Source organism: Ammodytes marinus (genome assembly GCF_949987685.1).
Source record: "Ammodytes marinus genome assembly, chromosome: 1".
NCBI lineage: Eukaryota > Metazoa > Chordata > Actinopteri > Uranoscopiformes > Ammodytidae > Ammodytes > Ammodytes marinus.
The window spans coordinates 26,054,362-26,070,395 of record NC_137230.1 but is presented as its reverse complement, the minus strand read 5'-3'; the positions used below and the strand labels follow the sequence as shown (position 1 = coordinate 26,070,395).

The following is a 16,034-nucleotide window of genomic DNA, read 5'->3' as shown; positions in this document are numbered from 1 at the left end:
TTTGTGCAGAAATTGCAGCGGGAAAAGGGCTGGGAAGAAATGATCTACAGCGAAAGTAGACTGAGTTATCGTCTGCGGCAGACTCCTGTTTGCTTTAAGTCCCCTTAGAGTCACACACACAGTAGGGGAGAACGGGGTAATTTGTCACACGGGTTGGATGTCACAATCGTTATATCTCGGAACCAGAAGGCCCTGTCTATGAAATTTTGGTATGTAAATATCCAGAATTGGAATCAGAGGTCACCTACATAGTCTTCCTTGGAGTTAGACAGCTGAATTTGAGGTGAGACGCCTGTTTGTGTTTTTCATGTCAAATTGAAAATATTTAGCTCCTCGGTATTTTTCTTCTAGGCTTTTACACAATGGGTTTATAACAAAACACTTGTTACCCATACAAAGTGTGAAGGGTAAACTATATTTTAGATTGTGGTTAGCAAGCTAATTAGTTGTCAGATGGTTGTTGGCCTTGATGCTAGCAAGAAATGCAAGTTGGGGTTGGTCGTCACATTTTCTGGGGGGTTGGTTGTCACATGTTATCTCAAGGCTGCAGCCAGAAAAGGAACCCAATAACGAAATAAATTGTCAAGATATATCGTCACTGACACCCCAGAGAAGGAAAGAATAGAGCAGGAAAAGGCAGCTAGCATGCAAAAGAAAAAAGGGCAACAAAATCAAAACAACACAGTGCATCCCAAACTAGACCAGTTGCCAAGGCTACAGTAAGCCTATTTGTCAACTTGACAATGCAATTAAACTTTCAAATTTAGTTCTACCTTCTTGCCTTCTTTTTAAGATTATTCCCATTAAGATAACATTGTGACAAACAACCCCATAGTGTTTGACAACCGACCCCTTTATGGGGTTGGTTGTCACAATGTGTAAGGATGTCTTTGATGATTAATTTCTTCTTTATTACAATAAGATAGAAAAAGTGAGGGGTACATATTTCAAGCCAACACCTTAAGCTTCAATTTAATGTAGGAATGACTATTGAAAGATGTTTAGGTGATAAGCAATTCTCACTAGAGTAAAAAGTGTGCCTACTTACCCCATTCTCCCCTATGCTTGGAAGTTTTCTCAGAATTTACCAAATGATAGGATTAGATTGTCAAACTGTCCTGACTGGCCACGTAGTCTCATACATGTCCCGTCAATTTCCACTGAGTGAAACAATAACAGTTTACACTGACTGATGCTTGAGGGCGCTCAGCTTAGCTTTCTGATGAAGACATAGATATCTGCAAGTCTGTAGTTGGGAGACATTAGTGGCTCCCATGTTTAGAAACACAGGAACAGGAAGCTCTCATTGTGTCGGTCTGAGCCACAGAGGAAAGACAGAAAACAAGAAAAAGCGGGAAAACAGAAACAATGCAGAGCTGATACGTATGCTGCTGGACACAGGAAGCTTCATCACCACTGCTGATTACTGAGAGTATAGGCTAGCCTAGAAGAAATGTATAACAGTAAATATTTACTAGTGCGTATGGAGCTGCTCTGCTCTGCTCACCAGATTATTGAAGAGTTCATGTGTTTCTACTAAGGTGCTGAAGGTGTTTTGTAGTTTGTAAATAAAATGATCTGTAATGGAGCAGATTTGTGTGTGTCTGTAAACTAATGTCTGCAATTTATCCTGAGGCTAACCATTTAAAAAAGCTATGCCTATTTATTTTTGAGACTTCTATGTTTCTGTGATATGCATTCTGATTCTGAGCACTATTATCCTAAAATGATAAATAATGGGGGAAAAAGTCACACAATGTTCCCACAACAAGGGATGCTGCCTTCAGGATTCACTTGGAACTCCTAATTACTTTTTACTGAAAGGTTGTGTTCAGGAATTTGTGTTCCTTCAAGGCAGAAATCTGTGATTTAAGTGGATCGGTAGAGTTTCAGATGCTGCTGCTGTATTTCTCTTGAGCAGGGCCTGCAACACCACACTCAAAGGTCAAGTGATTTTAATTTATTTTCACTGAGAAAAAATAATACCAAAAAGATCAACGGTACACCTGCAAAAACCTCTGAAGTTTACAGATTAACAAGTTATACTGGATCTTGACCCTTGTTGGTTCACTCTCGGGGGCTAAACTCGCTCAATGTGACGTAAGTTTCACTAAGCAGAGGAATGTGGATCAGTCAAGCCAAAGAAGCATGCACGTATCACTATATCTGCATACTGCAAAATGCAGTATGCAGATATAGTGATACGTGTGTGTATCTTTGGCATACTTCATTGGACATCATATTTTGGGACATTTAAAATATTTTTCTTGAATGCCAAGATAATATGGAAGTGTGGGTATTAACGCACCTTACCTTACCACATTGAGGTTGGCAGGTTTCTGCGATCGTGCCTGTACAGAAACCAAAACCTAGCTCAGTGACCCTATCTGGTAACCGGCTCTACACCTTTAACGCATAAACATTAAATTATTTAAGCAAACTTTAACAATCATCAGTTTGAGATGAGGGAAATACTCAAAGAGGGAAATATTGGACTTTTTATTTAACTATGTCTTTTTGATAACTTGAGGTACGAATAGAAGAATATGATAAAAAATGAACGATGATGTAATAGTCCTACTGTATATCATATAGATTGAGATACAACTTTATTCATACCAAACATGAAAGTCACCAGATATCCTGCAGTAAAAGTAAAAACGCAGCCCCACCTTTACTAGCTGTGACATGAAAGTTAAAAAACATTAATCCATCAATAATTAAATTAGTCATTCTGCATAATGAGTAGCCTAGCCTACCTTTGAAAGAAGTTGGCTATTTGTTGACGTTATTACAATGTGACTGACTGTATAGCCTATAGGACAATCATAACTAACTTTTTCTTGTGTTACACTGATCGGATCCCAAAACGGGTCCCACCCTCATCTCTTTTATAAATGTATTGCTCTTTTTGTCGCTCATGCGCGCTGACACCACTGAATTGACACATGTCTGACAGTCAGTGAAGGCAACACAGGCAGCTCAGCAGTCTTGACTTTTTAGCGGCGCGGGTCGGCGGAGCAGTGGGACGAAACACGGAGCGTTCACCGCTGGAAAACAGGACACTATCCACAGCTTCAGCCCGGGTTTTACTTTGAATTCACATTTCGACACCTGAGCTCTTTCTTATTGAAACTGTTGGGGAGTTACTCCGAGGAAGCGGTGGAAAGAGGAGGAGGCAGAGGAGTCGCTGCTTGGGACCAGAGGTAAGGAAAAGTTTGGAGTCTTGAAACTTGTTAGTCTGCCGACTTCTGGGCACTAATTCCGGCTGTGGAACTTGGTTTATGCGGACGCTGTTCCCTTCGTTAGCTTTTCTGTCCCTGGCGCGTTGTTTAGCTGTTGTCCTTTAGATGAACCAGCTGTTGAAAGTGTCACACATTGCAGATCTGATTCACCTCTCTGCCCGTGACCCTGTCTCTTTTCATGCAGCCGTCCAGCAGTTTCCACCGCTTCACCGTGCTTTTATTTCTCAACAAAAGAGCCTCACCTGCTACTCACTCACTCACTCACTCACTCACTCACTCACTCACTCACTCACTCACATAATTCAACTATAGGCGCCGCGCAAACAGTGAAAAGCAGTCTAAAGCCACCTTAACATTAACATAATGGCACTAATGACAACTATTACTAGCCTATAGGCTCCTCTCCTTTATAAAGCAATTTTCAGGTAGCCCTAGTCTATGATACTTTTACTTTATTTTTAGACAATTTTTATGCTACTTTTAACTTATATTTTACCAGCCTATACTTTGTCAGCTGCAACATTAAAGTGATTTACACATCAATGCATCAATAATTAGATCCAATAATGTAATAGCCTATATCCTAATTCTGGTTGGACCACTCTGCATGAGTCCTTTTACTTTTGGTACTTTGCTAATAGGTCTACTGATGTAGGCCTATTTACTTGAGTAAGATTTTAAGTGCAAGACATTAATTTGCAACAGAGTATTTTTACATTGTGGTATTGGAAGCCTACTCTGAGCACCTCTTCCACGTCCATTCAGCATTGTAATGTTTAAATTAATTTAATAGTTTGCTTAAATTACACTAAATAATCTCATACATACATCACTCATTTGCAACTTCTGTGAAACCAATGTAATCTTTCAGATGTCTTGTGGGTTTAAAACCCATACGCTTCAGTTGCTGAGATATAAAACAAATTAAGAAAAAAAGCAGTAGATCCTCACACTTGATAAGCCTTAACCAGTAGTTTAACAGTATTGCTTCATAATGGACAAAATTGTTTATCAATGATCTCAATATTTTGTTGTGGGGTGTCTTATCAATAAATTGACTCATTGTTTCAGCACTAAATTAGGGCCACAAATAAAAAGTTTTAAAATACTGCATTAATCACTCTTTTTTTACATAACATGTAGGCCTATAATGAGATGAGACTGTTTCTTGCATTGAAAAAACTTCAGAGGAATTATCCTAAAACTCTGCAGCTCTTGAGCTTTTCAACCTCCTTCAGCTCCTCCGTTTTGGTTTTGCAGCGTATTTCCTGTCTGGTTCAGTCTCAGTGTTTCCAGCAGGCAACTGTTTCAAGGTTGACATTTTAAAGATCTGTGACTCCCATAGAACTGGAGAGTAATACACTGATTACTGAGCGGTCGGATCCTCTTCAGTTCAAAAACAAGTCTATAAAACTGTCCTTTTAAAAAAAGCAGATGTTGTGAGCATGTGAGCAGCTCCTTTAATTCCCTTAACTATCCCTGATTAAAAGCGCAGTTTTAATACTAATCCTCCTAACACTAAACTCATGAAAAAACCTTAAACAACACCTTAAAGGAGCTGATGGATCCTCATTCTGTAGGATTGATTTATTTTTCCTGTCCTCGTGAGGCATTTGGGACACACTCCCTGGTTTCCTGTTCCTGCTGTGTGTGTGTGTCTGCCTGTGTGTGTCTTCACTGTTGTATGAATCACTGCAGCCATGATGACAGTAACATCAGTGTGTGTGGTTGAGGAGGCGGCTGGCCGGCAGGGTGTGTCTGCAGAGACTGACCGCTACAGAAGTAGCCTTTCTATATATAAAGCTGGTTTTGTCTGCAGGTTTTTATCACTGAAGCAAAGCTGCAGCCACATCACTGACCGATAAGATAGTTCAATGACGTAGAAGCAGCAAAAACTGGTGTCCCTTTTGTCTGGTTCTTTATTCTTTTAAATTAGGGGAAAGGTAACTACAAATGATGCCAGAAACATGATAACATTGCGATAGATTTACGGTTGTAAAACATTAAAACACACTGCTCTGAATAATTCAAAGTAGGGCTGGATGATTGATCACTTTCAAATGGCATTGGAAACAATGTGTTTTAGAAAATTGCAAAGTCTGCGATTGAGGATCTACACTACGCTGCGTGTCTGAGCCAGGGTTTGAACTGTTGTGTCAATGGTTTTACAAATTCCAACCATCATCCACATGTACAGTCATTCTTACCAATCAGAAGTGCACCAAGGCCGCCAACAACAAACACAGTAGCTAAATGTTAGATTTGTGGTGCGTAAAAACTATCATAAAGCAATGTTGGAAAATGTAGAGAGGATGAATGTGGAACTGAAGCCTGACTTCAGAAAATGATTTTGCAAATAAAATCGCAATATCTGTCTGAAAAACTGCAATTTAATATTTTCTCCAAAGCGTTCAGCCACATTTCAAAGTAAGGGCAGGTTCCACACTAGACCCTGTAGTCCTTACATTATGATAGGTGTTACTAAATATTGTTACTAAATATTTACACTATTAACTTACTGCAGATGGAACTGTTGAGTAGCAAACATAGCCTTGGATATTATTTAATTAAAAAATAAAACCATATCCTTCAAAAGACAAAACGCAGTGTTTAAAAATATATTTGACTCAATTACACAATAAACAAATACATGTTAGTTAGATTAGTAGTTATAATCCGATTTTTTTTCTCACACTAGACGGCATTAAAATAAGTTACTCGTACAGGTTTGTGTTTCAAAGGTATTGTCAATCAGATAAGTGACATATTGCATATGCAGCCAGGTAAGTGGCTATACTGGCTAACCTAGACTGAATTCACCCCCCGCCCGTTACTTTGTTCTTATTTATTTCCACTGCAAAGACGTATGTGTGTGTGGTCATTGGTATGTGATTGAAGTGGCTCTCTCACTGACCTTGTCTCTGTAACAAACTCCAGCAGCAGTCACTTTGTCCTCACAGAAACTAGCTTCACCGAGCTGCAGCCACTCAAAGATCATTATAGATTAACTGAGGGTCTGCAGAGTTCAGGGTCGGGGATGACTGAAGCTGCTGGTAGCAAATATTTGTGCTAATTTACCTGCAGGTTGTACCTTTTTCATGACAGAAAACAAGTCAGTGTTCCTTCTGTCAAGAGTTCATAATTAGATTAAGACTTACAGTATCCGTCTGTCTGTCCGACTGCCTTTGAGTAAATCTGATGAGAACGCAGCACGAGGTTTTAGTCTTATCTGAGGAAATGTGATTTACTGCTTCAATCAGATTCCCTTCATGGGAAAACGCAGCTTGAGCAGCCCTTCATCATACAGCAGTGGGGGTTGGGAACATGTCGTCACGTGACAGCACAAATAGCCATTCATGTTTTTATTGATGGATGGAAAAGTTTTGATAAACAATAATGAAAATAATTTGTTAGTGACATTACCGGCCACAGCGTGTTTGCTCACAACTAGCTTAGTATACTTGGGCTTGTTTTTACTTTCTGACAGTGTGTTTGAGATGTTTAATAGTCAAAGATGAGCTCAGTGAATTTTCTAACTCTGTGTTTCCAGGTGTTAAGTACGTTTGCTCTTTGAAGTTTAATAAATGTCCTCTACTGATGTCACTGTTGGTGATCGAGCTGTGTTGTTGTGGGTAATGTAGTCTAGTCTACTGTTGAATGAGTGTCTGTCTCTGTATCCAGTGTGGTCCAGGCAGCGGGAATTAACTAAAATCAGGAAAACCTTATGATCCACCACGAAGTAATGACAATTCCTCTGCTAACATGATTCATGGACTAAGTTTTATAACAATCTATGCGATAGCTTTTGAGGTATTTCAGTCGGGACCATAGTGGAGGACTGACTGATGTTAACATCCACTGCTAACACGGCAGGAATGACTCCTCGCCTATTTCCATTGTCAATGGAAGCTGAAATAGAGGATTTGGCTGCAGGGCATATGTATGGGCAACATTATGAGAGCTGGAACGAGTGCTGGAGGGTGTTGCCTACCGATGGTTTGGAGTGGGAGGTGAATGTTCTTTTAATGGCACGTTCAGTGAGCTGAAAAGTTTTCTTTTCTATTTTTTGTGTTTAAAAGAGAAATGTGTACCAGGATTTTAAAGTTTCAAATGTTGAGTATTATGTAAGAAAAGGAGGTGTGCTTGTGTTCATGACATACCAGAAAATGACCTAAACACATGTCATAATAACATAACTATATAATTCATAACGTGTTAAGAAAAAGACTTAACATTTAGTTTATTAGAAGAATGATCATTCTATGTTGTATTATTCGTCATAATTGGCATCCAAAGTGAATTGTCGACATAATTTATATACGTTTCTTCAACAAATCTCATGTGAGTCAAACCAACAGATAAACTATTTTCTCTGCTTGTTTGTTAAAAATACAGTGAGCAGCTGTTTCAAATTCCTGAACCTTTTTTACACATTAAAATATATATATTTTGTATTTTTTTCAAAGCTATAATTCTGTTCTGGCTGTGTTGAGAGACAGAGTTATGATACAGTGAAAATTCATCTGTGTTCAGTGTTTCCCCCAGAAAATGTCTTAGTCAAGGTGGTCACTGCCCCGTGTCAGGGGAGGCGCGGCGCATCGCGCCGCGGCGAAAATTTTAGGGGTATTTTGCTCAAAGATGCCAATGCGCCGTAAAGAAATAAAACAGACACTGACCTTACAGTTGTGCAATTTTGTTTGCTATGTGCAGGTACAAATTATGTGTAAACGTGCAGACAGTACAAAGCACAATTAAAGAAAACTTCTACTGTTTTGGTGCAATACTATACAGACACACTAAATACAAATAATGGACCATACATTCAGAGCCGGCCCAAGCCTTCAGTCCAATGTTAGCGCTGCTGAAACTATAGATCTTTGCTAAATATTATTCACACACCCAGTGTTTTCCGCTAGTGCCTCCACTGTGCAGCTGTGTGAAAATGTTAGACAGCCGAGATTCCGACCTTCCTAGGGGGGTCCGGGGGTATGCCCCCCCGGGAGATTTTTTTTAACCTTTTTAAAGTGAAATGCATGAATCTGGTGCACTTTGAGAGAAAAATTAAGAAGCTGAATCTGAGAAATTTTGTGTGAACAAATAATTTGGATACACTGGTCAGATGAATTAGAAGCTATTGAAGGACACATGGATTTTCCATACAAATATTAATATAAAATCAAATATTATGGAGGGTCCTCTGGGTTGGGCTTGAAGCTCTTTTTCTTTAACGGGACATATTGCTCTGTAATATAATGAATGCATTTAAATTCAGTGAGAGGAACGAAGCAGAAGAACTCTGTTGTCCAGCTACTGTATCTTTTTTTCCACAGACGAGGCTGAAATAGGCTATAGACTATACACAGTGCATGGGCAACTGAGGGCAGCCCCATTTCCAATTGTTTTTAAATAAACTCAATACACACTGTGCATGGATGTGAACGTGACATGATCCGATTCGGATTACCTCCCAGATGAACTGATTACATTTTTAGGCTATTAATTATCTAGACCAAAAAATTGTATTCTTTTTTTTTGTATGTTAACTCACATTTGCATAATATGATGTTAATATCAAACACAGAAACAAAAAAAAATAAAAATAAAAATGTTTTTTTTTTTTTTTGAGGGGGCCCCCCTGGCGGTCGGGGGCCCTAAGCGACCGCTTAGTTCGCTTATGCCTCGGGCCGGCTCTGACTCTCATGCATTCATCAAACTTTTCTCTGCGCTGTCCTAGCTGATAGAAAGGTTGTGTTGCCACAGTGATGTGGAGTCTTAAACTATTCTAGCTTTGCAGAGCACTTCTTTCTGTTCAGCTAAATATCCCCATAGAACTGCACTGCGTTTATTATCGCCACCAGTTAAATCTCGGTTTGCTTCTGCTCGTTTAACTCTCCCGCGTGCATGCCGTAGTCGCACGCGGTGCGGTACGGTCGCGCGCGCAAAGCCGCAGACACAGAGCAGCTGATAGAGAAACGCTTGGAGACACATGCTTTTTACCGCAAATCGCGGCCTTTCGCGCAGTTATGACCATGCACAACACACACATCGCGCTTGCTATTACATTAATTGTGCAGCACGAAATTTTTTTTTTTTTTTTTTTTTTTTGGGGGGGGGGGTCGGTTGGTAGTCAAGGCGGGAGGCTGGCGTTGCTAAGGCGGCCGCCTTAGCTATAAAGCGCTGGGGGAAACACTGGTGTTAATTTGAATATTTTCTCCGTCTTTCCTTCACTTTTGTTAAGTCTGCCCTGTGGTATTATTATTAGCTCTTATATACATTATTAAACTACCAGACCACAAACTGTAGAAAGTTCAATGCTCTCAAACCTTGTTTAGTCTTTACTGAACCTTAATGTGACCGTTCTTCACCATGTTGACTGTTTGAATCTTGTGGATTGTTGTAAATATATAATATGAGAATAACATCAGATGTGTTATTCTTAATGTGACATGTTTGTTGAGCATGAACAGATATTTGGCATATTCAAGTTATTCAGGTTTAGGTTATGTTCTGCCTTCACACCCCTGTTGAATATTTTTCTGAACCTGACTGTCTTGTCAGGCGTGACTCTAGGTGGCCCCCGGCTTTCAAATGTTAAGACAGCAGGACCGGCAGGGTGTGGTGTTATGAATCTAATTTCAATGTAAATGTCATGATGATGCTGATCAGGATATTTTTTCATCACATACCAAACTCAACATGGCATGGAAATAATTTAACTGTGAAACTGTGTGTAGGGAAACGAAGTAACTGTAGAAAGTCAAATTGTATCAAAAATAACAGTCTGCAGTGTGTTTGTGTATGTGTGTGTGTTTATGTGTGTGGTTGGGGTTGGGGGTGGCTCAGCTGGACGCTGTTATGTAACGTGTGTGTGTGTGTGATTAAAACCAGACGGCAGCAGACTGTCAGATTTATCTGGTTGAGTCCAGCAAGCGGAGCTGTTGAGCCAGATCTCCCATGATGCTGCAGGGCGTCTGGCTGGGCGCTGCTCTGGGATGGTCGGATGACTCAGACTTAATTTACTGCTGAATAAAACACAACATCACATAAGGAGTCTATTTCAGTTTCACTGCAGCTGAAGCCTCAAACTGGATTGCATTTATATTTTACCTTTTTGGGAAATAATGTCAAATGTTCCAAAAATGTGGTTGTTACTGAAGTAAACGTGTCTGTGTGTGTGTGCAGTTGCACAGGACTTATTATTAATTTATTATTTCTCCTTTTAATGGAGAGCTGTAGGCGAGCAGTTTCCCCCTGCTTCCAGACTTTGCGCTAAACTAGATTAAACACGTCCTGCAGCTCTCTTTGTACTGAACACACAGACATGAAACTGTGGGAAATCCTCTCCACCCAGATGTTTCAGAGTGTCTGTGTTTGCTCCCATGCTGCCTAAAACAGGAGCAAGACAGAAACACAGGAAGAAGAGGAGGAGACAAAGGCCACCCTCCTCCTCCTCCTCTCTGCTGAGTTGTTTCCTTCACCGTCAGCTTTTTTCTTTTCTCCACCTCTTTTTTTCGGTCTCTTTTCCTTTTTTCAGACGACTGATGTCATTTTCCAGCTGTGTGTTTGTGTGTGTGTGTGTGTGTGTGTGTGTGTGTCTGTCTGTAATTTTTCCTCCTAAAATAGCTGAGATGGAGAGCTGAAATGGGTGTGTACAATGCATTTTGGTAATATGAAAACAGCTAAATTCAGATGGCTCCTCCCTCCATCTTTCCCTCCCTTACCATTCCTACAAAGCTGGGGTGAGTTCAGGTGGTCTAATAATCTGAAATTTGTTTTCTTACATTTTTAAGGGCCTGCCATTTTTCAAGTTTTTAGGATTACACATTTCTCTCCTAAGAGTGCATCATTTCCCCCTCAATTGACAGTTGGTCCTGCTTTCTACTTCATCTTATTAGCAGAGTTCCTGTGCTGTTCTGCTAAAACTGGTTTTCCTTGTTGTAAATGTTCTGACATTGATCATTTTAGCATGATAATCCTAGCGTTTATTGAAATTTAAACTGTGTGTCTATACAGCTGCACAGAGCTGCTAGCATCGCTGCAGGCTCTTTGTAAACTGTCTGACATGATTATAAATCAGGTTCACTTGTTAAAAACCACACTGAAGTGATCCTTTAAAAAAAATTGTATATAAAATTTTATATACTTTTAACTTTTTTTTTGTCTTTAATTTGACTGGATATTCATTTCATTGCTTAAAACTGCAGAATATTACTGGTTGTAGAGTTAAGTTGTTGTACTGTCATGGTAGACACCTGAGATAAATGAATTGAAATGAGGGGCATTTTAGGACACGCGTCAGGATTTTTTTTGAAAAATAACTACAAAAAGTTAAATGTGTCTTTGAATTAACCTATGATAACTACAAATTCAGCAAGATACATTCACAAAATGTATATTAATATCTGACATGAAAGTAAATGAGTATAGGGCTAATTTAAAACGTCATCTGATCAGTTGACGGTTGCATGCTTCTTCAGTTTTTCGTCCTACTGAAAACGCACTTTATTGCAATTTTTTCCAAAGGAGAACCTACAGCTGGACTTCAGTCAGTAAAAGCTCCTTAAATGAAGAACCTGTTACCCCTAATCTGCTCTAATCCGTAGGGTCTGAGCCTCTTAAAGTCACTAACACACCTGATACCCCCCTTTCATAACACACACCCTCATATAAACGTACAATGTGACTGCTGGTTTAATAAACCTCCCCTTCCACAAACATACCAATCTGATCTGATAAAATTCACACATTCATCTCTCTTTGCGAGACATGAACTGGACTCAGCCCATGTTTACAGTCTCTAGTGCTTTTTTATTGTGTCAGGCGGACTGACTGTTGTGGAGGCTGGAACCTGATTGAGGAGTGTGTAGCGTTAGCATGACGAGTGGATGTAGCAGTGAACGCTTGGTCTGATTCCCAGTCTTCTTCGCTGTGTTTGAATTCTAATAACTATGGTGACCTGTAACTTTGCAGACGTTAATATTCAGCCATTTCAGGCAGCTGTTCTGATTGGACTGAGACACTCTATGTTCCTATTATGTTCATATTATCTTCAATACAACCTTCAAACTGCACAAATCCCGTGCTGTGGAACATTTCAGTGTTGTGGCTCAAACTACAGTAGTTACTTTTAATGCCAGGATATGTTGGTGCTGCTGACCTTATGACAGCAGGGGCAATATTGGCAACTGTGGCTTAGGCGGTAGAGAGCATTTTTTACTGATCACAGGGTGGCCCTTTCAATACCCTTGGATCCTAATGACCACAAAACACTGGACTTTAGATTCCTGGTAGCTTGCTGCTATAGCTTTGTGATTGTGCGTATGAACAACACAAACCTTGTAAAGTATTTGGATAAAAGACATATAAATGTAGCCATTTTAGGCAGATGTTCAGAAACACATCCATAGACCTCTGTTGATATGGGAAGATGGCAAAATGTGCATCACATGGAGCTTTGGGAGTATTAGGGTGTATATAAAAAAAAAACGCAATAGTTAAATGTCTCTCAGATTTTTTCTAAGTTGTATCTTGAGTTCGATGCCCGTTATATGTTGTCTGGTTGGAGTATTGGTACCATCGGACTGTTTGGAGTGATCCAGAGTGAAGTTGCTGTGACAAGCCCCCCCCCCTCTCTCTCTCTTATTGGGAACATGAAAGCGGTCGTTGGACTGGAAACGTCCTCTTTTGTTCCTGCAACATTCTCCAGAAACAGTCCCAGCTCTGTGTACAGTATAGTGAGGACCCAGGATGGGTCCCCACTATATACACTGAGGTCCTGAACTGATCTATGCATCATTATTCACTGGCTGTGATTCAGACTGTCAGCTCCCACTTAGTCCAGTTTCCACAATCCTGGGACTGTCACATTAAGACGGGGTGGTCAGTTTCCAGTACAATGAACAACGAGGTCGACTCTGATCAGGACAATTGTTCATGTCCTTTATTGTAATTAGAGTATGGAAACTTCACTTTTTAAAAATGTTGCGAAATTTGGTCAATCCTGAAGACATGGATATCTCCGCATCAGCTGCATAGATTTTTGCCATTTTTGTCTGGGCCCCAGCAAAGCAGGGTTAGAACAAACCCTGGTCTTTCCCTGACGGATGAAGTTACACCATTGGTCAGTCGAGTATTGGCGTTTCCCCAATTGGTTGTTGCACTTTCACAGTGATTCACAGATTTAAGTTACTTCCCATAAATTCCAAATTCTATGAGTGGTTCTGGTTTCGAGTAATGTGCTTTTTTACTCATAGAATTCAAGAGTGACAGTAAGTAACTAAAATTTATTTTGTAAAGGCTTCGTACTCCAAAGCTTACACTGGAGGGATAAGGATGTTGTGGTCCATGCACATCTGGGTCTGTCCAGTACCTTAACACACAAACTACTACTGCTTTTTAAACTGTTGTATAATGTACACGTTATTATATTTAATTCAGTTATCTGAGAGTCTTCGTGTGAAGACTGACCTAGAGATGTTAATGGTTTACGTAAATGCATCATGAAGTATCATCATCATCTGTTACATCATCAGCGTGCGGCCGAGGTCCTCTAGAGTTTTATCCTGCAGCAACAACAGATGGTCCCAGGACGGGGAGGGAGAGGGAGAGGGAGGGACATGCGAGAGAGGTGCACACAGAGTGGAGGGCACTCTCTCGGTCTGTCATGTTATGATGGAGGTGAAGACCCGACTAGCCTCAATTTTAATCCGTTACGGAGGATAATGGGACAGAGGGACAAATCTGCACAGTTTCACTCTTGGACTGTCCTGGACCTGCTGCACATCCAATCAGCACACAAACTGAACTAACAACTTACTCATGAACTAACGAACCAAACGGAGGAATGAGACCAAACACCAGGAGCTCAACGCTGGAACAAATATGAAGGGAAAGAAAAGCGAGGATATGGATATCAAAAGTTACGATGTCACAACAGAAACTTACTGTATTGACAAATTCAACTGAAAACCTCGGTTTCATAACCCTCTGGAGTCACATTTCTACCAACTAAAATCTTTTTTATCTTTAATGAAGGGCAAGTTTTTGAGCACAAATTAAGCAGGAATTTTTCGCACAGGTCTGCCTATTTGCAAGATCATTGATATATATCTAAAAGTAACATTTTTGGAAGTCAAAAGTTTTTAGTAAAAACAAAATATAGCAAGATTTTGATTGTTGAAGATAAACTTTTCTATAATTTTTTTTTCTGTGACATGTCAGTTTATACCTGCTTACTACTTGATTCATTGTTTTTTTGTGACTAGTTTTATGCACAAAACCGAAGTGTAAAATCTTGTGTGGAGAGTCTGAACGGGTATGTAGTGTAGGGAATTTATTATGATATGCTTTGAACTTATTTGATAAGTTTTACGGTTACAGCTGCTGTGACTCCAGAGGGTAAACCTGACCTGAAGATGTTTGTACGCGGAGCGTTGTAAGTTTAGTGTCTTGAGTTACACTGAGAAACTGAAGCTCCCACCCGCTGGCTCTGGTTACTCGTCTTGATAAATGTGGACGTTACCACAGCAGCAGAGAGGCTGGACAAAGTTCACGGCTTGTTATCAATTCTGTGGAAATGTGATGTTGATTGTGACAGGGCGGGATTCAGGACAGAGGTGAAACAACAGGTGAGGTTCAAATGCAAAGCTTGAGATACAGAGAAAGGGGATTATACAAACTAAACACAGCAGGATTAAAACGGTTGATGCGTTTTGTACTACTGGAAGGGAAATATTTGGCAGAGAGCACAGAATCCTGCTTTTTTCGTCTGAACTTCAGTCGCACAAACTTTGGAGATATAAATAAGACGCCTGTGAGCTCTTACCTGGATCGTATCGACCTCATCCTTCGAAACAATGAAGTTAAACATTCACTTGGAAAAACCTTCCGTCTGATCAGCTTTATCAAGGTAAACTGGACCTGTGGGACAGGGTCATGTATGTCCTATGCACCCTGGCTGTCCTGACCCTCCACAGCCTCTTCAAGAGCTGGAACAACAAGGCGGTGGAGCACAGCAGAGGCTCCAAGGTTGAAGGGAAGGAAGGTCGTCCGGAAGGTGGAGGTATCACTGAGGTCTTGGTAGTGCCCAGGTTTCGGAGTCAGGGTAAGGGTTTGGTGAAGAGCGTGGAACGAGGAGGAAGTAGGAGCTTCAGACCTGAAGGGAAGCAGAAGCGACGAAACGTCTCCAACAGCAGGAAACAGGTTCAGGTGAGAAGATGGAGATTGGGATCAGTCTTCTTTATTTTCCAAATACCGTAATTTTCGGACTATAAGCCGCAACTTTTTCCCCATTTTTCGACCCTGTTATTACACAGCACAGAATGCTACTAGGGATGGGCGTTAATAATCGAGTACTCGAGTACTCCTCGTTTCAAATGAACTCGATTGGTGGATTAAAATGTTATATACGTGTACAAAACGGATAAAATAAAGGTTAACAAAATTAAATATTTTGATGCAAGTGCAATAAACTGAGCATTGTGTCAAACGGCAATTGCAAATAACTGCCACCTCCGTGCCACCGGAGCGCACGCAGCCTGTGTTCTCCAGGGCACCGCGGAGCTGAACACGGTCTCTCCTTTCTCTAGAACATTTTCAGGAATATAACTGTCCAATTATTTCAAAGCAGATGATAAAGTTACGTTTATAAAAAGGGGAGATGACACCTGTTACTCTGTTAGTAATGAGTAGACTCCAGAACAGGTGAGCATGCAAGGTGCTCTCCGCTTGGAAAGAAAAGTAAAGAAGAAGCAAGGCTTACTTCAGGCACATTCGCACCGAGCCAACAAC

General features: G+C 40.4%; 1 protein-coding gene across 5 annotated transcripts in view; it reads left to right on the top strand.

Moving 5' to 3' along the window:
• Positions 1-3,023: 3,023 nt before the first annotated feature.
• Positions 3,024-16,034, top strand: part of kifc3 (kinesin family member C3) — a 52,750-nt gene continuing 39,739 nt past the window's right edge. For all 5 annotated transcript variants that reach the window (XR_013844984.1, XM_080032639.1, XM_080032640.1 and 2 more), the window contains exon 1: positions 3,024-3,206. The gene's annotated coding sequence lies outside the window, so the exon portion shown is untranslated. The remainder of the gene's footprint in view (positions 3,207-16,034) is intronic.